At 32.4% G+C, this 26,569-nt stretch overlaps 1 protein-coding gene across 1 annotated transcript in view; it reads left to right on the top strand.

Annotated features, from left to right (window-relative positions):
• Osi23 (DUF1676 domain-containing protein Osi23) overlaps window positions 1-26,569 on the top strand; it is a 206,592-nt gene that overhangs the window by 136,827 nt on the left and 43,196 nt on the right. The window lies entirely within an intron of this gene.

Raw genomic sequence — 26,569 nt, 5'->3', positions numbered from 1 at the left:
CTTGACTTTACTGTAAACATTTTTGAATTTCTAATTACAATTTCTAGAAATTTCTAATTTATCATTGGTTGACTAGAAGTTTCATCAATTTCATCATTTCCCTGATTATTTTTATAAGTACTTATCTGCTAACTATTTTTAAAACTATTAGAACCTTCCGCTGTCGCGCAACATCTTCACTATAAAATGTTTTTGAGAGTCGCAACTTGTTAAAATAAGTCATAAAAAGTCTGTACCGAAAACGAAAAAAAAATATTTTTTCAAAAAAGACAAGGTTTTTTTAACTTGGCTATAGTGCTAATCTGACCCAAGAACCTTCCTCCTTTTTCCGGGCTTAGGACCGGCAACAAGATCATTGAGATAGTATGTCAATGATCCTGTAGGCGGAGTTAAAAAACCTGGACTTACCGAGATACAAAACTACTTCGTTAAAATTAAAATTTTTATCAAAAAAAATATAGCCTTAAAAAAATTAACTGAAAAATTAACAGAGTTTTATAAATCGTTCTATATGTTTAATTTATTCGATAGAACTATTTAATTGGTATCACTTGAAAGACATCATTCATATACTAAAACAGACTAATTCCGCAGTACTTCCTCAACACGCTAACGTATTAATATTACAAAGACTGATCTACCATATAAAAGATCTAAGTGAAATTAAACGTCTCTATAAAAAACGAAGAAAAAAAGTGTGAAATTGCTAACTCGCTGCTCAATTAACTTCCAATATATTATATTAAACGTAACAACGTGCCTAAAACACAACAAATGACAGCACAAAAGACATATCAAAGATATAAGGCAAAAGTGGAACTGACAATAAACAAACAAGAAAAGAAATGCACATATTTAGAAGATTTGGAATAAATTGGTAAAAACTTTAGAAAACTTTATTTTTTTTCGGAAATAAAAGACACTACACAAAGAGCCCAGATAACTGATATTCCAAAAGGAAGATTCAGTGTTTTCACCAGTCTTAGGTTTCTACTGAAACATTTAGGCGTCGAATGTCGCTGTGGACCGAGCGCCGGCGACTGGCGTAACACTAAAGGTTTTTTCTAGAATACCATTTACCAGCTGTCTGTGAGCATCTATAGGGTCAGATTTTTAATCTAGGAAGATAGACAAATTGAAACTTGTTCTATTTAATATTAATAATGACGAAGTAATAGGAAAATACCCAAAAGAGAGATTAGAAAAGGTTATACAAAATCAGAGAAATATGTTTTAGACACCAGCAATAATAATGTTATGCACTAGCTCTAACACCACTTGAATAAAACCACCAAGTATTTCATCATAATAATTTCTTATCTTTAAAGATAACAAAACACAAAACCTTTTAATTTCCATGTATTATATCCAACTTTATCTTGAGATAGAAGATTTTATTTTTCTCGAAAATGAAAAAGACACTACACAATGAGCCGAGATAACTGATATTCCAAAAGAAAGATTCAGTGTTTTCACCAGTCTTAGGTTTCTACTGAAACATTTAGGCGTCGAATGTCGCTGTGAACCGAGCGCCGGCGACTGGCGTAACACTAAAGGTTTTTTCTAGAATACCATTTACCAGCTGTCTGTGAGCATCTATAGGGTCAGATTTTTAATCTAGGAAGATGGACAAATTGAAACTTGTTCTATTTAATAATAATAATGACGAAGTAATAGGAAAATACCTAAAATAAGGTTATACAAAATAAGAGAAATATGTTTTAGACACCAGCAATAATAATGTTATGCACTAGCTCTAACACCACTTGAATAAAACCACCAAGTATTTCATCATAATACTTTCTTATCTTCAAAGATAACAAAACACAAAACCTTTTAATTTCCATGTATTATATCCAACTTTATCTTGAGATAGAAGATTTTATTTTTCTCAAAAATGAAAAAGACACTACACAAAGAGCCGAGATAACTGATATTCCAAAAGAAAGATTCAGTGTTTTCACCAGTCTTAGGTTTCTACTGAAACATTTAGGCGTCGAATGTCGCTGTGGACCGAGCGCCGGCGACTGGCGTAACACTAAAGGTTTTTTCTAGAATACCATTTACCAGCTGTCTGTGAGCATCTATAGGGTCAGATTTTTAATCTAGGAAGATGGACAAATTGAAACTTGTTCTATTTAATATTAATAATGACGAAGTAATAGGAAAATACCTAAAATAAGGTTATACAAAATCAGAGAAATATGTTTTAGACACCAGCAATAATAATGTTATGCACTAGCTCTAACACCACTTGAATAAAACCACCAAGTATTTCATCATAATAATTTCTTATCTTCAAAGATAACAAAACACAAAACCTTTTAATTTCCATGTATTATATCCAACTTTATCTTGAGATAGAAGATTTTATTTTTCTCGAAAATGAAAAAGACACTACACAAAGAGCCGAGATAACTGATATTCCAAAAGAAAGATTCAGTGTTTTCACCAGTCTTAGGTTTCTAATGAAACATTTAGGCGTCGAATGTCGCTGTGGACCGAGCGCCGGCGACTGGCGTAACACTAAAGGTTTTTTCTAGAATACCATTTACCAGCTGTCTGTGAGCATCTATACGGTCAGATTTTTAATCTAGGAAGATGGACAAATTGAAACTTGTTCTATTTAATATTAATAATGACGAAGTAATAGGAAAATACCCAAAACAGAGATTAGAAAAGGTTATACAAAATCAGAGAAATATGTTTTAGACACCAGCAATAATAATGTTATGCACTAGCTCTAATACCACTTGAATAAAACTACCAAGTATTTCATCATAATAATTTCTTATCTTCAAAGATAACAAAACACAAAACCTTTTAATTTCCATGTATTATATCCAACTTTATCTTGAGATAGAAGATTTTATTTTTCTCGAAAATGAAAAAAACACTACACAATGAGCCGAGATAACTGATATTTCAAAAGAAAGATTCAGTGTTTTCACCAGTCTTAGATTTCTACTGAAACATTTAGGCGTCGAATGTCGCTGTGGACCGAACGCCGGCGACTGGCGTAACACTAAAGGTTTTTTCTAGAATACCATTTACCAGCTGTCTGTGAGCATCTATAGGGTCAGATTTTTAATCTAGGAAGATGGACAAATTGAAACTTGTTCTATTTAATATTAATTATGACGAAGTAATAGGAAAATACCTAAAATAAGGTTATACAAAATCAGAGAAATATGTTTTAGACACCAGCAATAATAATGTTATGCACTAGCTCTAACACCACTTGAATAAAACCACCAAGTATTTCATCATAATAATTTCTTATCTTCAAAGATAACAAAACACAAAACCTTTTAATTTCCATGTATTATATTCAACTTTATCTTGAGATAGAAGATTTTATTTTTCTCGAAAATGAAAAAGACACTACACAAAGAGCCGAGATAACTGATATTCCAAAAGAAAGATTCAGTGTTTTCACCAGTCTTAGGTTTCTAATGAAACATTTAGGCGTCGAATGTCGCTGTGGACCGAGCGCCGGCGACTGGCGTAACACTAAAGGTTTTTTCTAGAATACCATTTACCAGCTGTCTGTGAGCATCTATAGGGTCAGATTTTTAATCTAGGAAGATGGACAAATTGAAACTTGTTCTATTTAATATTAATAATGACGAAGTAATAGGAAAATACCCAAAACAGAGATTAGAAAAGGTTATACAAAATCAGAGAAATATGTTTTAGACACCAGCAATAATAATGTTATGCACTAGCTCTAACACCACTTGAATAAAACCACCAAGTATTTCATCATAATAATTTCTTATCTTCAAAGATAACAAAACACAAAACCTTTTAATTTCCATGTATTATATCCAACTTTATCTTGAGATAGAAGATTTTATTTTTCTCGAAAATGAAAAAGACACTACACAAAGAGCCGAGATAACTGATATTCCAAAAGAAAGATTCAGTGTTTTCACCAGTCTTAGGTTTCTAATGAAACATTTAGGCGTCGAATGTCGCTGTGGACCGAGCGCCGGCGACTGGCGTAACACTAAAGGTTTTTTCTAGAATACCATTTACCAGCTGTCTGTGAGCATCTATACGGTCAGATTTTTAATCTAGGAAGATGGACAAATTAAAACTTGTTCTATTTAATATTAATAATGACGAAGTAATAGGAAAATACCTAAAATAAGGTTATACAAAATCAGAGAAATATGTTTTAGACACCAGCAATAATAATGTTATGCAATAGCTCTAACACCACTTGAATAAAACCACCAAGTATTTTATCATAATAATTTCTTATCTGCAAAGATAACAAAACACAAAACCTTTTAATTTCCATGTATTATATCCAACTTTATCTTGAGATAGAAGATTTTATTTTTCTCGAAAATGAAAAAGACACTACACAAAGAGCCGAGATAACTGATATTCCAAAAAAAAGATTCAGTGTTTTCAACAGTCTTAGGTTTCTACTGAAACATTTAGGCGTCGAATGTCGCTGTGGACCGAGCGCCGGCGACTGGCGTAACACTAAAGGTTTTTTCTAGAATACCATTTACCAGCTGTCTGTGAGCATCTATAGGGTCAGATTTTTAATCTAGGAAGATGGACAAATTGAAACTTGTTCTATTTAATATTAATAATGACGAAGTAATAGGAAAATACCCAAAACAGAGATTAGAAAAGGTTATACAAAATCAGAGAAATATGTTTTAGACACCAGCAATAATAATGTTATGCACTAGCTCTAACACCACTTGAATAAAACCACCAAGTATTTCATCATAATAATTTCTTATCTTCAAAGATAACAAAACACAAAACCTTTTAATTTCCATGTATTATATCCAACTTTATCTTGAGATAGAAGATTTTATTTTTCTCGAAAATGAAAAAGACACTACACAAAGAGCCGAGATAACTGATATTCCAAAAGAAAGATTCAGTGTTTTCACCAGTCTTAGGTTTCTAATGAAACATTTAGGCGTCGAATGTCGCTGTGGACCGAGCGCCGGCGACTGGCGTAACACTAAAGGTTTTTTCTAGAATACCATTTACCAGCTGTCTGTGAGCATCTATACGGTCAGATTTTTAATCTAGGAAGATGGACAAATTGAAACTTGTTCTATTTAATATTAATAATGACGAAGTAATAGGAAAATACCCAAAACAGAGATTAGAAAAGGTTATACAAAATCAGAGAAATATGTTTTAGACACCAGCAATAATAATGTTATGCACTAGCTCTAACACCACTTGAATAAAACCACCAAGTATTTCATCATAATAATTTCTTATCTTCAAAGATAACAAAACACGAAACCTTTTAATTTCCATGTATTATATCCAACTTTATCTTGAGATAGAAGATTTTATTTTTCTCGAAAATGAAAAAGACACTACACAAAGAGCCGAGATAACTGATATTCCAAAAAAAAGATTCAGTGTTTTCACCAGTCTTAGGTTTCTACTGAAACATTTAGGCGTCGAATGTCGCTGTGGACCGAGCGCCGTCGACTGGCGTAACACTAAAGGTTTTTTCTAGAATACCATTTAGCAGCTGTCTGTGAGCATCTATAGGGTCAGATTTTTAATCTAGGAAGATGGACAAATTGAAACTTGTTCTATTTAATATTAATAATGACAAAGTAATAGGAAAATACCCAAAACAGAGATTAGAAAAGGTTATACAAAATCAGAGAAATATGTTTTAGACACCAGCAATAATAATGTTATGCACTAGCTCTAACACCACTTGAATAAAACCACCAAGTATTTCATCATAATAATTTCTTATCTTTAAAGATAACAAAACACAAAACCTTTCAATTTCCATGTATTATATCCAACTTTATCTTGAGATAGAAGATTTTATTTTTCTCGAAAATGAAAAAGACACTACACAATGAGCCGAGATAACTGATATTCCAAAAGAAAGATTCAGTGTTTTCACCAGTCTTAGGTTTCTACTGAAACATTTAGGCGTCGAATGTCGCTGTGAACCGAGCGCCGGCGACTGGCGTAACACTAAAGGTTTTTTCTAGAATACCATTTACCAGCTGTCTGTGAGCATCTATAGGGTCAGATTTTTAATCTAGGAAGATGGACAAATTGAAACTTGTTCTATTTAATAATAATAATGACGAAGTAATAGGAAAATACCTAAAATAAGGTTATACAAAATCAGAGAAATATGTTTTAGACACCAGCAATAATAATGTTATGCACTAGCTCTAACACCACTTGAATAAAACCACCAAGTATTTCATCATAATAATTTCTTATCTTCAAAGATAACAAAACACAAAACCTTTTAATTTCCATGTATTATATCCAACTTTATCTTGAGATAGAAGATTTTATTTTTCTCAAAAATGAAAAAGACACTACACAAAGAGCCGAGAAAACTGATATTCCAAAAGAAAGATTCAGTGTTTTCACCAGTCTTAGGTTTCTAATGAAACATTTAGGCGTCGAATGTCGCTGTGGACCGAGCGCCGGCGACTGGCGTAACACTAAAGGTTTTTTCTAGAATACCATTTACCAGCTGTCTGTGAGCATCTATAGGGTCAGATTTTTAATCTAGGAAGATGGACAAATTGAAACTTGTTCTATTTAATATTAATAATGACGAAGTAATAGGAAAATACCTAAAATAAGGTTATACAAAATCAGAGAAATATGTTTTAGACACCAGCAATAATAATGTTATGCACTAGCTCTAACACCACTTGAATAAAACCACCAAGTATTTCATCATAATAATTTCTTATCTTCAAAGATAACAAAACACAAAACCTTTTAATTTCCATGTATTATATCCAACTTTATCTTGAGATAGAAGATTTTATTTTTCTCGAAAATGAAAAAGACACTACACAAAGAGCCGAGATAACTGATATTCCAAAAGAAAGATTCAGTGTTTTCACCAGTCTTAGGTTTCTAATGAAACATTTAGGCGTCGAATGTCGCTGTGGACCGAGCGCCGGCGACTGGCGTAACACTAAAGGTTTTTTCTAGAATACCATTTACCAGCTGTCTGTGAGCATCTATACGGTCAGATTTTTAATCTAGGAAGATGGACAAATTGAAACTTGTTCTATTTAATATTAATAATGACGAAGTAATAGGAAAATACCTAAAATAAGGTTATACAAAATCAGAGAAATATGTTTTAGACACCAGCAATAATAATGTTATGCACTAGCTCTAACACCACTTGAATAAAACCACCAAGTATTTCATCATAATAATTTCTTATCTTCAAAGATAACAAAACACAAAACCTTTTAATTTCCATGTATTATATCCAACTTTATCTTGAGATAGAAGATTTTATTTTTCTCGAAAATGAAAAAGACACTACACAAAGAGCCGAGATAACTGATATTCCAAAAGAAAGATTCAGTGTTTTCACCAGTCTTAGGTTTCTAATGAAACATTTAGGCGTCGAATGTCGCTGTGGACCGAGCGCCGGCGACTGGCGTAACACTAAAGGTTTTTTCTAGAATACCATTTACCAGCTGTCTGTGAGCATCTATACGGTCAGATTTTTAATCTAGGAAGATGGACAAATTGAAACTTGTTCTATTTAATATTAATAATGACGAAGTAATAGGAAAATACCCAAAACAGAGATTAGAAAAGGTTATACAAAATCAGAGAAATATGTTTTAGACACCAGCAATAATAATGTTATGCACTAGCTCTAATACCACTTGAATAAAACTACCAAGTATTTCATCATAATAATTTCTTATCTTCAAAGATAACAAAACACAAAACCTTTTAATTTCCATGTATTATATCCAACTTTATCTTGAGATAGAAGATTTTATTTTTCTCGAAAATGAAAAAAACACTACACAATGAGCCGAGATAACTGATATTTCAAAAGAAAGATTTAGTGTTTTCACCAGTCTTAGGTTTCTACTGAAACATTTAGGCGTCGAATGTCGCTGTGGACCGAACGCCGGCGACTGGCGTAACACTAAAGGTTTTTTCTAGAATACCATTTACCAGCTGTCTGTGAGCATCTATAGGGTCAGATTTTTAATCTAGGAAGATGGACAAATTGAAACTTGTTCTATTTAATATTAATAATGACGAAGTAATAGGAAAATACCTAAAATAAGGTCATACAAAATCAGAGAAATATGTTTTAGACACCAGCAATAATAATGTTATGCACTAGCTCTAACACCACTTGAATAAAACCACCAAGTATTTCATCATAATAATTTCTTATCTTCAAAGATAACAAAACACAAAACCTTTTAATTTCCATGTATTATATTCAACTTTATCTTGAGATAGAAGATTTTATTTTTCTCGAAAATGAAAAAGACACTACACAAAGAGCCGAGATAACTGATATTCCAAAAGAAAGATTCAGTGTTTTCACCAGTCTTAGGTTTCTAATGAAACATTTAGGCGTCGAATGTCGCTGTGGACCGAGCGCCGGCGACTGGCGTAACACTAAAGGTTTTTTCTAGAATACCATTTACCAGCTGTCTGTGAGCATCTATAGGGTCAGATTTTTAATCTAGGAAGATGGACAAATTGAAACTTGTTATATTTAATATTAATAATGACGAAGTAATAGGAAAATACCCAAAACAGAGATTAGAAAAGGTTATACAAAATCAGAGAAATATGTTTTAGACACCAGCAATAATAATGTTATGCACTAGCTCTAACACCACTTGAATAAAACCACCAAGTATTTCATCATAATAATTTCTTATCTTCAAAGATAACAAAACACAAAACCTTTTAATTTCCATGTATTATATCCAACTTTATCTTGAGATAGAAGATTTTATCTTTCTCGAAAATGAAAAAGACACTACACAAAGAGCCGAGATAACTGATATTCCAAAAGAAAGATTCAGTGTTTTCACCAGTCTTAGGTTTCTAATGAAACATTTAGGCGTCGAATGTCGCTGTGGACCGAGCGCCGGCGACTGGCGTAACACTAAAGGTTTTTTCTAGAATACCATTTACCAGCTGTCTGTGAGCATCTATAGGGTCAGATTTTTAATCTAGGAAGATGGACAAATTGAAACTTGTTCTATTTAATATTAATAATGACGAAGTAATAGGAAAATACCCAAAACAGAGATTAGAAAAGGTTATACAAAATCAGAGAAATATGTTTTAGACACCAGCAATAATAATGTTATACACTAGCTCTAATACCACTTGAATAAAACTAGCAAGTATTTCATCATAATAATTTCTTATCTTCAAAAATAGCAAAACACAAAACCTTTCAATTTCCATGCTCTGCTTCCAATTAGCTCTAACACCACTTGAATAAAACCACCAAGTATTTCATCATAATAATTTCTTATCTTCAAAGATAACAAAACACAAAACCTTTTAATTTCCATGTATTATATCCAACTTTATCTTGAGATAGAAGATTTTATTTTTCTCGAAAATGAAAAAGACACTACACAATGAGCCGAGATAACTGATATTCCAAAAGAAAGATTCAGTGTTTTCACCAGTCTTAGGTTTCTAATGAAACATTTAGGCGTCGAATGTCGCTGTGGACCGAGCGCCGGCGACTGGCGTAACACTAAAGGTTTTTTCTAGAATACCATTTACCAGCTGTCTGTGAGCATCTATACGGTCAGATTTTTAATCTAGGAAGATGGACAAATTAAAACTTGTTCTATTTAATATTAATAATGACGAAGTAATAGGAAAATACCTAAAATAAGGTTATACAAAATCAGAGAAATATGTTTTAGACACCAGCAATAATAATGTTATGCACTAGCTCTAACACCACTTGAATAAAACCACCAAGTATTTTATCATAATAATTTCTTATCTGCAAAGATAACAAAACACAAAACCTTTTAATTTCCATGTATTATATCCAACTTTATCTTGAGATAGAAGATTTTATTTTTCTCGAAAATGAAAAAGACACTACACAAAGAGCCGAGATAACTGATATTCCAAAAAAAAGATTCAGTGTTTTCAACAGTCTTAGGTTTCTACTGAAACATTTAGGCGTCGAATGTCGCTGTGGACCGAGCGCCGGCGACTGGCGTAACACTAAAGGTTTTTTCTAGAATACCATTTACCAGCTGTCTGTGAGCATCTATAGGGTCAGATTTTTAATCTAGGAAGATGGACAAATTGAAACTTGTTCTATTTAATATTAATAATGACGAAGTAATAGGAAAATACCCAAAACAGAGATTAGAAAAGGTTATACAAAATCAGAGAAATATGTTTTAGACACCAGCAATAATAATGTTATGCACTAGCTCTAACACCACTTGAATAAAACCACCAAGTATTTCATCATAATAATTTCTTATCTTCAAAGATAACAAAACACAAAACCTTTTAATTTCCATGTATTATATCCAACTTTATCTTGAGATAGAAGATTTTATTTTTCTCGAAAATGAAAAAGACACTACACAAAGAGCCGAGATAACTGATATTCCAAAAAAAAGATTCAGTGTTTTCACCAGTCTTAGGTTTCTACTGAAACATTTAGGCGTCGAATGTCGCTGTGGACCGAGCGCCGTCGACTGGCGTAACACTAAAGGTTTTTTTTAGAATACCATTTAGCAGCTGTCTGTGAGCATCTATAGGGTCAGATTTTTAATCTAGGAAGATGGACAAATTGAAACTTGTTCTATTTAATATTAATAATGACAAAGTAATAGGAAAATACCCAAAACAGAGATTAGAAAAGGTTATACAAAATCAGAGAAATATGTTTTAGACACCAGCAATAATAATGTTATGCACTAGCTCTAACACCACTTGAATAAAACCACCAAGTATTTCATCATAATAATTTCTTATCTTCAAAGATAACAAAACACGAAACCTTTTAATTTCCATGTATTATATCCAACTTTATCTTGAGATAGAAGATTTTATTTTTCTCGAAAATGAAAAAGACACTACACAAAGAGCCGAGATAACTGATATTCCAAAAAAAAGATTCAGTGTTTTCACCAGTCTTAGGTTTCTACTGAAACATTTAGGCGTCGAATGTCGCTGTGGACCGAGCGCCGTCGACTGGCGTAACACTAAAGGTTTTTTCTAGAATACCATTTAGCAGCTGTCTGTGAGCATCTATAGGGTCAGATTTTTAATCTAGGAAGATGGACAAATTGAAACTTGTTCTATTTAATATTAATAATGACAAAGTAATAGGAAAATACCCAAAACAGAGATTAGAAAAGGTTATACAAAATCAGAGAAATATGTTTTAGACACCAGCAATAATAATGTTATGCACTAGCTCTAACACCACTTGAATAAAACCACCAAGTATTTCATCATAATAATTTCTTATCTTTAAAGATAACAAAACACAAAACCTTTCAATTTCCATGTATTATATCCAACTTTATCTTGAGATAGAAGATTTTATTTTTCTCGAAAATGAAAAAGACACTACACAATGAGCCGAGATAACTGATATTCCAAAAGAAAGATTCAGTGTTTTCACCAGTCTTAGGTTTCTACTGAAACATTTAGGCGTCGAATGTCGCTGTGAACCGAGCGCCGGCGACTGGCGTAACACTAAAGGTTTTTTCTAGAATACCATTTACCAGCTGTCTGTGAGCATCTATAGGGTCAGATTTTTAATCTAGGAAGATGGACAAATTGAAACTTGTTCTATTTAATAATAATAATGACGAAGTAATAGGAAAATACCTAAAATAAGGTTATACAAAATCAGAGAAATATGTTTTAGACACCAGCAATAATAATGTTATGCACTAGCTCTAACACCACTTGAATAAAACCACCAAGTATTTCATCATAATAATTTCTTATCTTCAAAGATAACAAAACACAAAACCTTTTAATTTCCATGTATTATATCCAACTTTATCTTGAGATAGAAGATTTTATTTTTCTCAAAAATGAAAAAGACACTACACAAAGAGCCGAGAAAACTGATATTCCAAAAGAAAGATTCAGTGTTTTCACCAGTCTTAGGTTTCTAATGAAACATTTAGGCGTCGAATGTCGCTGTGGACCGAGCGCCGGCGACTGGCGTAACACTAAAGGTTTTTTCTAGAATACCATTTACCAGCTGTCTGTGAGCATCTATAGGGTCAGATTTTTAATCTAGGAAGATGGACAAATTGAAACTTGTTCTATTTAATATTAATAATGACGAAGTAATAGGAAAATACCTAAAATAAGGTTATACAAAATCAGAGAAATATGTTTTAGACACCAGCAATAATAATGTTATGCACTAGCTCTAACACCACTTGAATAAAACCACCAAGTATTTCATCATAATAATTTCTTATCTTCAAAGATAACAAAACACAAAACCTTTTAATTTCCATGTATTATATCCAACTTTATCTTGAGATAGAAGATTTTATTTTTCTCGAAAATGAAAAAGACACTACACAAAGAGCCGGAATAACTGATATTCCAAAAGAAAGATTCAGTGTTTTCACCAGTCTTAGGTTTCTAATGAAACATTTAGGCGTCGAATGTCGCTGTGGACCGAGCGCCGGCGACTGGCGTAACACTAAAGGTTTTTTCTAGAATACCATTTACCAGCTGTCTGTGAGCATCTATACGGTCAGATTTTTAATCTAGGAAGATGGACAAATTGAAACTTGTTCTATTTAATATTAATAATGACGAAGTAATAGGAAAATACCTAAAATAAGGTTATACAAAATCAGAGAAATATGTTTTAGACACCAGCAATAATAATGTTATGCACTAGCTCTAACACCACTTGAATAAAACCACCAAGTATTTCATCATAATAATTTCTTATCTTCAAAGATAACAAAACACAAAACCTTTTAATTTCCATGTATTATATCCAACTTTATCTTGAGATAGAAGATTTTATTTTTCTCGAAAATGAAAAAGACACTACACAAAGAGCCGAGATAACTGATATTCCAAAAGAAAGATTCAGTGTTTTCACCAGTCTTAGGTTTCTAATGAAACATTTAGGCGTCGAATGTCGCTGTGGACCGAGCGCCGGCGACTGGCGTAACACTAAAGGTTTTTTCTAGAATACCATTTACCAGCTGTCTGTGAGCATCTATACGGTCAGATTTTTAATCTAGGAAGATGGACAAATTGAAACTTGTTCTATTTAATATTAATAATGACGAAGTAATAGGAAAATACCCAAAACAGAGATTAGAAAAGGTTATACAAAATCAGAGAAATATGTTTTAGACACCAGCAATAATAATGTTATGCACTAGCTCTAATACCACTTGAATAAAACTACCAAGTATTTCATCATAATAATTTCTTATCTTCAAAGATAACAAAACACAAAACCTTTTAATTTCCATGTATTATATCCAACTTTATCTTGAGATAGAAGATTTTATTTTTCTCGAAAATGAAAAAAACACTACACAATGAGCCGAGATAACTGATATTTCAAAAGAAAGATTTAGTGTTTTCACCAGTCTTAGGTTTCTACTGAAACATTTAGGCGTCGAATGTCGCTGTGGACCGAACGCCGGCGACTGGCGTAACACTAAAGGTTTTTTCTAGAATACCATTTACCAGCTGTCTGTGAGCATCTATAGGGTCAGATTTTTAATCTAGGAAGATGGACAAATTGAAACTTGTTCTATTTAATATTAATAATGACGAAGTAATAGGAAAATACCTAAAATAAGGTCATACAAAATCAGAGAAATATGTTTTAGACACCAGCAATAATAATGTTATGCACTAGCTCTAACACCACTTGAATAAAACCACCAAGTATTTCATCATAATAATTTCTTATCTTCAAAGATAACAAAACACAAAACCTTTTAATTTCCATGTATTATATTCAACTTTATCTTGAGATAGAAGATTTTATTTTTCTCGAAAATGAAAAAGACACTACACAAAGAGCCGAGATAACTGATATTCCAAAAGAAAGATTCAGTGTTTTCACCAGTCTTAGGTTTCTAATGAAACATTTAGGCGTCGAATGTCGCTGTGGACCGAGCGCCGGCGACTGGCGTAACACTAAAGGTTTTTTCTAGAATACCATTTACCAGCTGTCTGTGAGCATCTATAGGGTCAGATTTTTAATCTAGGAAGATGGACAAATTGAAACTTGTTATATTTAATATTAATAATGACGAAGTAATAGGAAAATACCCAAAACAGAGATTAGAAAAGGTTATACAAAATCAGAGAAATATGTTTTAGACACCAGCAATAATAATGTTATGCACTAGCTCTAACACCACTTGAATAAAACCACCAAGTATTTCATCATAATAATTTCTTATCTTCAAAGATAACAAAACACAAAACCTTTTAATTTCCATGTATTATATCCAACTTTATCTTGAGATAGAAGATTTTATCTTTCTCGAAAATGAAAAAGACACTACACAAAGAGCCGAGATAACTGATATTCCAAAAGAAAGATTCAGTGTTTTCACCAGTCTTAGGTTTCTAATGAAACATTTAGGCGTCGAATGTCGCTGTGGACCGAGCGCCGGCGACTGGCGTAACACTAAAGGTTTTTTCTAGAATACCATTTACCAGCTGTCTGTGAGCATCTATAGGGTCAGATTTTTAATCTAGGAAGATGGACAAATTGAAACTTGTTCTATTTAATATTAATAATGACGAAGTAATAGGAAAATACCCAAAACAGAGATTAGAAAAGGTTATACAAAATCAGAGAAATATGTTTTAGACACCAGCAATAATAATGTTATACACTAGCTCTAATACCACTTGAATAAAACTAGCAAGTATTTCATCATAATAATTTCTTATCTTCAAAAATAGCAAAACACAAAACCTTTCAATTTCCATGCTCTGCTTCCAATTAGCTCTAACACCACTTGAATAAAACCACCAAGTATTTCATCATAATAATTTCTTATCTTCAAAGATAACAAAACACAAAACCTTTTAATTTCCATGTATTATATCCAACTTTATCTTGAGATAGAAGATTTTATTTTTCTCGAAAATGAAAAAGACACTACACAATGAGCCGAGATAACTGATATTCCAAAAGAAAGATTCAGTGTTTTCACCAGTCTTAGGTTTCTAATGAAACATTTAGGCGTCGAATGTCGCTGTGGACCGAGCGCCGGCGACTGGCGTAACACTAAAGGTTTTTTCTAGAATACCATTTACCAGCTGTCTGTGAGCATCTATACGGTCAGATTTTTAATCTAGGAAGATGGACAAATTAAAACTTGTTCTATTTAATATTAATAATGACGAAGTAATAGGAAAATACCTAAAATAAGGTTATACAAAATCAGAGAAATATGTTTTAGACACCAGCAATAATAATGTTATGCACTAGCTCTAACACCACTTGAATAAAACCACCAAGTATTTTATCATAATAATTTCTTATCTGCAAAGATAACAAAACACAAAACCTTTTAATTTCCATGTATTATATCCAACTTTATCTTGAGATAGAAGATTTTATTTTTCTCGAAAATGAAAAAGACACTACACAAAGAGCCGAGATAACTGATATTCCAAAAAAAAGATTCAGTGTTTTCAACAGTCTTAGGTTTCTACTGAAACATTTAGGCGTCGAATGTCGCTGTGGACCGAGCGCCGGCGACTGGCGTAACACTAAAGGTTTTTTCTAGAATACCATTTACCAGCTGTCTGTGAGCATCTATAGGGTCAGATTTTTAATCTAGGAAGATGGACAAATTGAAACTTGTTCTATTTAATATTAATAATGACGAAGTAATAGGAAAATACCCAAAACAGAGATTAGAAAAGGTTATACAAAATCAGAGAAATATGTTTTAGACACCAGCAATAATAATGTTATGCACTAGCTCTAACACCACTTGAATAAAACCACCAAGTATTTCATCATAATAATTTCTTATCTTCAAAGATAACAAAACACGAAACCTTTTAATTTCCATGTATTATATCCAACTTTATCTTGAGATAGAAGATTTTATTTTTCTCAAAAATGAAAAAGACACTACACAAAGAGCCGAGATAACTGATATTCCAAAAGAAAGATTCAGTGTTTTCACCAGTCTTAGGTTTCTACTGAAACATTTAGGCGTCGAATGTCGCTGTGGACCGAGCGCCGGCGACTGGCGTAACACTAAAGGTTTTTTCTAGAATACCATTTACCAGCTGTCTGTGAGCATCTATAGGGTCAGATTTTTAATCTAGGAAGATGGACAAATTGAAACTTGTTCTATTTAATATTAATAATGACAAAGTAATAGGAAAATACCCAAAACAGAGATTGGAAAAGGTTATACAAAATCAGAGAAATATGTTTTAGACACCAGCAATAATAATGTTATGCACTAGCTCTAACACCACTTGAATAAAACCACCAAGTATTTCATCATAATAATTTCTTATCTTCAAAGATAACAAAACACAAAACCTTTTAATTTCCATGTATTATATCCAACTTTATCTTGAGATAGAAGATTTTATTTTTCTCAAAAATGAAAAAGACACTACACAAAGAGCCGAGATAACTGATATTCCAAAAGAAAGATTCAGTGTTTTCACCAGTCTTAGGTTTCTACTGAAACATTTAGGCGTCGAATGTCGCTGTGGACCGAGCGCCGGCGACTGGCGTAACACTAAAGGTTTTTTCTAGAATACCATTTACCAGCTGTCTGTGAGCATCTATAGGGTCAGATTTTTAATCTAGGAAGATGGACAAATTGAAACTTGTTCTATTTAATATTAATAATGACGAAGTAATAGGAAAATACCTAAAATAAGGTTATACAAAATCAGAGAAATATGTTTTAGACACCAGCAATAATAATGTTATGCACTAGCTCTAACACCACTTGAATAAAACCACCAAGTATTTCATCATAATAATTTCTTATCTTCAAAGATAACAAAACACAAAACCTTTTAATTTCCATGTATTATATCCAACTTTATCTTGAGATAGAAGATTTTATTTTTCTCGAAAATGAAAAAGACACTACACAAAGAGCCGAGATAACTGATATTCCAAAAGAAAGATTCAGTGTTTTCACCAGTCTTAGGTTTCTAATGAAACATTTAGGCGTCGAATGTCGCTGTGGACCGAGCGCCGGCGACTGGCGTAACACTAAAGGTTTTTTCTAGAATACCATTTACCAGCTGTCTGTGAGCATCTATACGGTCAGATTTTTAATCTAGGAAGATGGACAAATTGAAACTTGTTCTATTTAATATTAATAATGACGAAGTAATAGGAAAATACCCAAAACAGAGATTAGAAAAGGTTATACAAAATCAGAGAAATATGTTTTAGACACCAGCAATAATAATGTTATGCACTAGCTCTAATACCACTTGAATAAAACTACCAAGTATTTCATCATAATAATTTCTTATCTTCAAAGATAACAAAACACAAAACCTTTTAATTTCCATGTATTATATCCAACTTTATCTTGAGATAGAAGATTTTATTTTTCTCGAAAATGAAAAAAACACTACACAATGAGCCGAGATAACTGATATTTCAAAAGAAAGATTCAGTGTTTTCACCAGTCTTAGGTTTCTACTGAAACATTTAGGCGTCGAATGTCGCTGTGGACCGAACGCCGGCGACTGGCGTAACACTAAAGGTTTTTTCTAGAATACCATTTACCAGCTGTCTGTGAGCATCTATAGGGTCAGATTTTTAATCTAGGAAGATGGACAAATTGAAACTTGTTCTATTTAATATTAATAATGACGAAGTAATAGGAAAATACCTAAAATAAGGTTATACAAAATCAGAGAAATATGTTTTAGACACCAGCAATAATAATGTTATGCACTAGCTCTAACACCACTTGAATAAAACCACCAAGTATTTCATCATAATAATTTCTTATCTTCAAAGATAACAAAACACAAAACCTTTTAATTTCCATGTATTATATCCAACTTTATCTTGAGATAGAAGATTTTATTTTTCTCGAAAATGAAAAAGACACTACACAAAGAGCCGAGATAACTGATATTCCAAAAGAAAGATTCAGTGTTTTCACCAGTCTTAGGTTTCTACTGAAACATTTAGGCGTCGAATGTCGCTGTGGACCGAGCGCCGGCGACTGGCGTAACACTAAAGGTTTTTTCTAGAATACCATTTAGCAGCTGTCTGTGAGCATCTATAGGGTCAGATTTTTAATCTAGGAAGATGGAAAAATTGAAACTTGTTCTATTTAATATTAATAATGACGAAGTAATAGAAAATCCCTAAAATAAAGTTATACAAAATTAGATAAATATGTTTTAGACACCAGCAATAATAATGTTATGCACTAGCTCTAACACCACTTGAATAAAACCACCAAGTATTTCATCATAATAATTTCTTATCTTTAAAGATAACAAAACACAAAACCTTTTAATTTCCATGTATTATATCCAACTTTATCTTGAGATAGAAGATTTTAATTTTCTCGAAAATGAAAAAGACACTACACAAAGAGCCGAGATAACTGATATTCTAAAAGAAAGATTCAGTGTTTTCACCAGTCTTAGGTTTCTACTGAAACATTTAGGCGTCGAATGTCGCTGTGGACCGAGCGCCGGCAACTGGCGTAACACTAAAGGTTTTTTCTAGAATACCATTTACCAGCTGTCTGTGAGCATCTATAGGGTCAGATTTTTAATCTAGGAAGATGGACAAATTGAAACTTGTTTTATTTAATATTAATAATGACGAAGTAATAGGAAAATACCTAAAATAAGGTTATACAAAATCAGAGAAATATGTTTTAGACACCAGCAATAATAATGTTATGCACTAGATCTAACACCACTTGAATAAAAACACCAAGTATTTCATAACTGATATTCCAAAAGAAGGATTCAGTGTTTTCACCAGTCTTAGGTTTCTACTGAAACATTTAGGCGTCGAATGTCGCTGTGGACCGAGCGCCGGCGACTGGCGTAACACTAAAGGTTTTTTCTGGAATACCATTTACCAGCTGTCTGTGAGCATCTATAGGGTCAGATTTTTAATCTAGGAACATGGACAAATTGAAACTTGTTCTATTTAATATGAATAATGACGAAGTAATAGGAAAATACCTAAAATTAGGTTATACAAAATCAGAGAAATATGTTTTAGACACCAGCAATAATAATGTTATGCACTAGCTCTAACACCACTTGAATAAAACCACCAAGTATTTCATCATAATAATTTCTTATCTTCAAAGATAACAAAACACAAAACCTTTTAATTTCAATGTAATATATTCAACTTTATCTTGAGATGGAAGATTTTATGATTCTCGAAAATAAAAAAGACACTACACAATGAGCCGAGATATCTGATATTCCAAAAGAAAGATTCAGTGTTTTCACCAGTCTTAGGTTTCTACTGAAACATTTAGGCGTCGAATGTCGCTGTGGACCGAGCGCCGGCGACTGGCGTAACACTAAAGGTTTTTTCTAGAATACCATTTACCAGCTATCTGTGAGCATCTATAGGGTCAGATTTTTAATCTAGGAAGATGGACAAATTGAAACTTGTTCTATTTAATATTGTTAATGACGAAGTAATAGGAAAATACCTAAAATAAGGTTATACAAAATCAGAGAAATATGTTTTAGACACCAGCAATAATAATGGTATGCACTAGATCTAATACCACTTGAATAAAACTACCAAGTATTTCATCATAATAATTTCTTATCTTCAAAGATAACAAAACACAAAACCTTTTAATTTCCATGTATTATATCCAACTTTATCTTGAGATAGAAGATTTTATTTTTCTCGAAAATGAAAAAAACACTACACAATGAGCCGAGATAACTGATATTCCAAAAGAAAGATTCAGTGTTTTCACCAGTCTTAGGTTTCTACTGAAACATTTAGGCGTCGAATGTCGCTGTGGACCGAGCGCCGGCGACTGGCGTAACACTAAAGGTTTTTTCTAGAATACCATTTACCAGCTATCTGTGAGCATCTATAGGGTCAGATTTTTAATCTAGGAAGATGGACAAATTGAAACTTGTTCTATTTAATATTGTTAATGACGAAGTAATAGGAAAATACCTAAAATAAGGTTATACAAAATCAGAGAAATATGTTTTAGACACCAGCAATAATAATGGTATGCACTAGATCTAATACCACTTGAATAAAAACACCAAGTATTTCATCATAATAATTTCTTATCTTTAAAGATAACAAAACACAAAACCTTTTAATTTCCATGTATTATATCCAACTTTACCTTGAGATAGAAGATTTTAATTTTCTCGAAAATGAAAAAGACACTACACAATGAGCCGAGATAACTGATATTCCAAAAGAAAGATTCAGTGTTTTCACCAGTCTTAGGTTTCTACTGAAACATTTAGGCGTCGAATGTCGCTGTGGACCGAGCGCCGGCGACTGGCGTAACACTAAAGGTTTTTTCTAGAATACCATTTAGCAGCTGTCTGTGAGCATCTATAGGGTCAGATTTTTAATCTAGGAAGATGGACAAATTGAAACTTGTTCTATTTAATATTAATAATGACGAAGTAATAGAAAATCCCTAAAATAAAGTTATACAAAATTAGATAAATATGTTTTAGACACCAGCAATAATAATGTTATGCACTAGCTCTAACACCACTTGAATAAAACCACCAAGTATTTCATCATAATAATTTCTTATCTTTAAAGATAACAAAACACAAAACCTTTTAATTTCCATGTATTATATCCAACTTTATCTTGAGATAGAAGATTTTAATTTTCTCGAAAATGAAAAAGACACTACACAAAGAGCCGAGATAACTGATATTCCAAAAGAAAGATTCAGTGTTTTCACCAGTCTTAGGTTTCTACTGAAACATTTAGGCGTCGAATGTCGCTGTGGACCGAGCGCCGGCAACTGGCGTAACACTAAAGGTTTTTTCTAGAATACCATTTACCAGCTGTCTGTGAGCATCTATAGGGTCAGATTTTTAATCTAGGAAGATGGACAAATTGAAACTTGTTTTATTTAATATTAATAATGACGAAGTAATAGGAAAATACCTAAAATAAGGTTATACAAAATCAGAGAAATATGTTTTAGACACCAGCAATAATAATGTTATGCACTGGATCTAACACCACTTGAATAAAAACACCAAGTATTTCGTCATAATAATTTCTTATCTTCAAAGATAACAAAACACAAAACCTTTTAATTTCAATGTATTATATCCAACTTTATCTTGAGATAGAATATTTTATTTTTCTCGAAAATGAAAAAGACGCTACACAAAGAGCCGAGATAACTGATATTCCAAAAGAAGGATTCAGTGTTTTCACCAGTCTTAGGTTTCTACTGAAACATTTAGGCGTCGAATGTCGCTGTGGACCGAGCGCCGGCGACTGGCGTAACACTAAAGGTTTTTTCTGGAATACCATTTACCAGCTGTCTGTGAGCATCTATAGGATCAGATTTTTAATCTAGGAACATGGACAAATTGAAACTTGTTCTATTTAATATGAATAATGACGAAGTAATAGGAAAATACCTAAAATTAGGTTATACAAAATCAGAGAAATATGTTTTAGACACCAGCAATAATAATGTTATGCACTAGCTCTAACACCACTTGAATAAAACCACCAAGTATTTCATCATAATAATTTCTTATCTTCAAAGATAACAAAACACAAAACCTTTTAATTTCCATGTAATATATTCAACTTTATCTTGAGATAGAAGATTTTATGATTCTCGAAAATAAAAAAGACACTACACAATGAGCCGAGATATCTGATATTCCAAAAGAAAGATTCAGTGTTTTCACCAGTCTTAGGTTTCTACTGAAACATTTAGGCGTCGAATGTCGCTGTGGACCGAGCACCGGCGACTGGCGTAACACTAAAGGTTTTTTCTAGAATACCATTTACCAGCTATCTGTGAGCATCTATAGGGTCAGATTTTTAATCTAGGAAGATGGACAAATTGAAACTTGTTCTATTTAATATTGTTAATGACGAAGTAATAGGAAAATACCTAAAATAAGGTTATACAAAATCAGAGAAATATGTCTTAGACACCAGCAATAATAATGGTATGCACTAGATCTAACACCACTTGAATAAAAACACCAAGTATTTCATCATAATAATTTCTTATCTTCAAAGATAACAAAACACAAAACCTTTTAATTTCCATGTATTATATCCAACTTTATCTTGAGATAGAAGATTTTAATTTTCTCGAAAATGAAAAAGACACTACACAAAGAGCCGAGATAACTGATATTCCAAAAGAAAGATTCAGTGTTTTCACCAGTCTTAGGTTTCTACTGAAACATTTAGGCGTCGAATGTCGCTGTGGACCGAGCGCCGGCGACTGGCGTAACACTAAAGGTTTTTTCTAGAATACCATTTAGCAGCTGTCTGTGAGCATCTATAGGGTCAGATTTTTAATCTAGGAAGATGGACAAATTGAAACTTGTTCTATTTAATATTAATAATGACGAAGTAATAGAAAATCCCTAAAATAAAGTTATACAAAATTAGATAAATATGTTTTAGACACCAGCAATAATAATGTTATGCACTAGCTCTAACACCACTTGAATAAAACCACCAAGTATTTCATCATAATAATTTCTTATCTTTAAAGATAACAAAACACAAAACCTTTTAATTTCCATGTATTATATCCAACTTTATCTTGAGATAGAAGATTTTAATTTTCTCGAAAATGAAAAAGACCCTACACAAAGAGCCGAGATAACTGATATTCCAAAAGAAAGATTCAGTGTTTTCACCAGTCTTAGGTTTCTACTGAAACATTTAGGCGTCGAATGTCGCTGTGGACCGAGCGCCGGCAACTGGCGTAACACTAAAGGTTTTTTCTAGAATACCATTTACCAGCTGTCTGTGAGCATCTATAGGGTCAGATTTTTAATCTAGGAAGATGGACAAATTGAAACTTGTTTTATTTAATATTAATAATGACGAAGTAATAGGAAAATACCTAAAATAAGGTTATACAAAATCAGAGAAATATGTTTTAGACACCAGCAATAATAATGTTATGCACTGGATCTAACACCACTTGAATAAAAACACCAAGTATTTCATCATAATAATTTCTTATCTTCAAAGATAACAAAACACAAAACCTTTTAATTTCAATGTATTATATCCAACTTTATCTTGAGATAGAATATTTTATTTTTCTCGAAAATGAAAAAGACGCTACACAAAGAGCCGAGATAACTGATATTCCAAAAGAAGGATTCAGTGTTTTCACCAGTCTTAGGTTTCTACTGAAACATTTAGGCGTCGAATGTCGCTGTGGACCGAGCGCCGGCGACTGGCGTAACACTAAAGGTTTTTTCTGGAATACCATTTACCAGCTGTCTGTGAGCATCTATAGGGTCAGATTTTTAATCTAGGAACATGGACAAATTGAAACTTGTTCTATTTAATATTAATAATGACGAAGTAATAGAAAATCCCTAAAATAAAGTTATACAAAATTAGATAAATATGTTTTAGACACCAGCAATAATAATGTTATGCACTAGCTCTAACACCACTTGAATAAAACCACCAAGTATTTCATCATAATAATTTCTTATCTTTAAAGATAACAAAACACAAAACCTTTTAATTTCCATGTATTATATCCAACTTTATCTTGAGATAGAAGATTTTAATTTTCTCGAAAATGAAAAAGACACTACACAAAGAGCCGAGATAACTGATATTCCAAAAGAAAGATTCAGTGTTTTCACCAGTCTTAGGTTTCTACTGAAACATTTAGGCGTCGAATGTCGCTGTGGACCGAGCGCCGGCAACTGGCGTAACACTAAAGGTTTTTTCTAGAATACCATTTACCAGCTGTCTGTGAGCATCTATAGGGTCAGATTTTTAATCTAGGAAGATGGACAAATTGAAACTTGTTTTATTTAATATTAATAATGACGAAGTAATAGGAAAATACCTAAAATAAGGTTATACAAAATCAGAGAAATATGTTTTAGACACCAGCAATAATAATGTTATGCACTGGATCTAACACCACTTGAATAAAAACACCAAGTATTTCATCATAATAATTTCTTATCTTCAAAGATAACAAAACACAAAACCTTTTAATTTCAATGTATTATATCCAACTTTATCTTGAGATAGAATATTTTATTTTTCTCGAAAATGAAAAAGACGCTACACAAAGAGCCGAGATAACTGATATTCCAAAAGAAGAATTCAGTGTTTTCACCAGTCTTAGGTTTCTACTGAAACATTTAGGCGTCGAATGTCGCTGTGGACCGAGCGCCGGCGACTGGCGTAACACTAAAGGTTTTTTCTGGAATACCATTTACCAGCTGTCTGTGAGCATCTATAGGGTCAGATTTTTAATCTAGGAACATGGACAAATTGAAACTTGTTCTATTTAATATGAATAATGACGAAGTAATAGGAAAATACCTAAAATTAGGTTATACAAAATCAGAGAAATATGTTTTAGACACCAGCAATAATAATGTTATGCACTAGCTCTAACACCACTTGAATAAAACCACCAAGTATTTCATCATAATAATTTCTTATCTTCAAAGATAACAAAACACAAAACCTTTTAATTTCCATGTAATATATTCAACTTTATCTTGAGATAGAAGATTTTATGATTCTCGAAAATAAAAAAGACACTACACAATGAGCCGAGATATCTGATATTCCAAAAGAAAGATTCAGTGTTTTCACCAGTCTTAGGTTTCTACTGAAACATTTAGGCGTCGAATGTCGCTGTGGACCGAGCACCGGCGACTGGCGTAACACTAAAGGTTTTTTCTAGAATACCATTTACCAGCTATCTGTGAGCATCTATAGGGTCAGATTTTTAATCTAGGAAGATGGACAAATTGAAACTTGTTCTATTTAATATTGTTAATGACGAAATAAGAAGAAAATGCCTAAAATAAGGTTTTACAAAATCAGGGAAGTGTGTTTTAGAAACAAGCAAAAATATTGCTATGCACTAGTTCTAACACCACTTCAATTAAACCACAAAATACTTCATCATTATAATTTCTAATATTCAAACATAACAAATCACAAAAATAGAAAATCACCAGTAGAAGACAGAATACCGAACGAACTCCTAAATTACGGAGGACCAGATCTGACCAAACAACTATTAAATCTAATCCATAAAATAATAGAACAAAACAGAATTCCTCAAGAATGGAGATCAAGCGTCCTAATACCACTCTTCCAAAAGGGAGACAAATCGGACCCGGAAAATTACAGAGGAATTAATTTATTAAACACAACACTAAAATTAACAACCAAAGTAATAACAAATAAATTAAATGAAATTATAACGCTAGCAGAAGAATAACAAGGTTTTAGGTCGGGGAGATCATGCAACGACGCTTTATTTATAATGAGGCAAGTGCAAGAGAAATCATTAGAATACAACAAACTGGCATGGGGCAAAAATGGGAGAAAAGGAACATAAAATAATCTGCTATGCAGACGACGCAATAGGTACCACTCTCTCAAAGTGAAAATTAATTACAACGTATGATTCACTAATCTGAAATAACCGCCAGAAAATTTAACATGTTAATTTCCCCAAAAAAGACAAAATGCATGGTTACAACAGCAAATATACTAAGATGTAAATTGGAGCGAAGAGTTCAAATAATAGAACAAGATAGGTGTTTAAATATCTAGGCATCACATTATCTAGCTACGGAAAGCTCGAAAGCTAAGTGGAAAGTGAAGTAAATAGAGCAAACAGAGCCTCAGACTGCCTAAATAAAACAATATGGAGAAATAAAAATATCGGGAAAGGAACGAAAGGTAGAATTTAAAAAACACTCATCAGACCAATAATGACATACGCGGCAGAAACAAGACCTGATGCAAAGGGAACAAAAAGGATGTTAGAAACAGCAGAGATGAAAACAGAGAGAAGTGTGTACTAGTAATAAGCAACGAAAACGATATGCAATAACTCTTAAACTACTTCATCAAAAGCAACAAGTGCTTTAATTTGGCAAAGGAAGATAAGTTAAACCTTATTATAGGGAATATATTAACAGGAAATAATCCGTAAAAAGAAGGATATGCAATAGAAAGATGGACAATAATAGAAATCTTTTGTAAATACGTATTTCTGACTCATTGGTCGTCATCAGTACGGTGTAGCCAACTAATAATAGCTGAGACAAGTTAATAAAAAGGGTGAATGATTAAGTATATATTTTTAAAAAATAAAAAAAACTTAATGGCAAAACTTGTTCAAAAAGGATTTATAAAATTTATTAAAAAGATGCTAGGCAACCGCAAATACGTATTTACTAAGATTATGCAGGTTTTTTGCAGTTGTTTTTCAGCTAAGTCTTCATTAGTCATGTTCATTGGGCCTTTTTAACTAAACTGTGAAATATTTTTTTCTGTTGCTGTACAGCTTTTGCAAGTGCTGTACAAGTGTTGACTCCAAAATCAATAAGGAACCTTATCCTACAATAAATGGAACCTATCTATAAAGTTTTAAGATTAGAGGATATTGTTTGAAAAAAAAAATGTGTAAAAATACGAGTGAGAACGAAGAAGAAGACATGACGATACCAAAATCAATAGGGT

Source organism: Diabrotica undecimpunctata, chromosome 5 (genome assembly GCF_040954645.1).
Source record: "Diabrotica undecimpunctata isolate CICGRU chromosome 5, icDiaUnde3, whole genome shotgun sequence".
Taxonomy (NCBI): Eukaryota; Metazoa; Arthropoda; class Insecta; order Coleoptera; family Chrysomelidae; genus Diabrotica; species Diabrotica undecimpunctata.
Note: the sequence above shows the minus strand (reverse complement) of the source record. Positions and strands in the feature narration are given on the sequence as shown.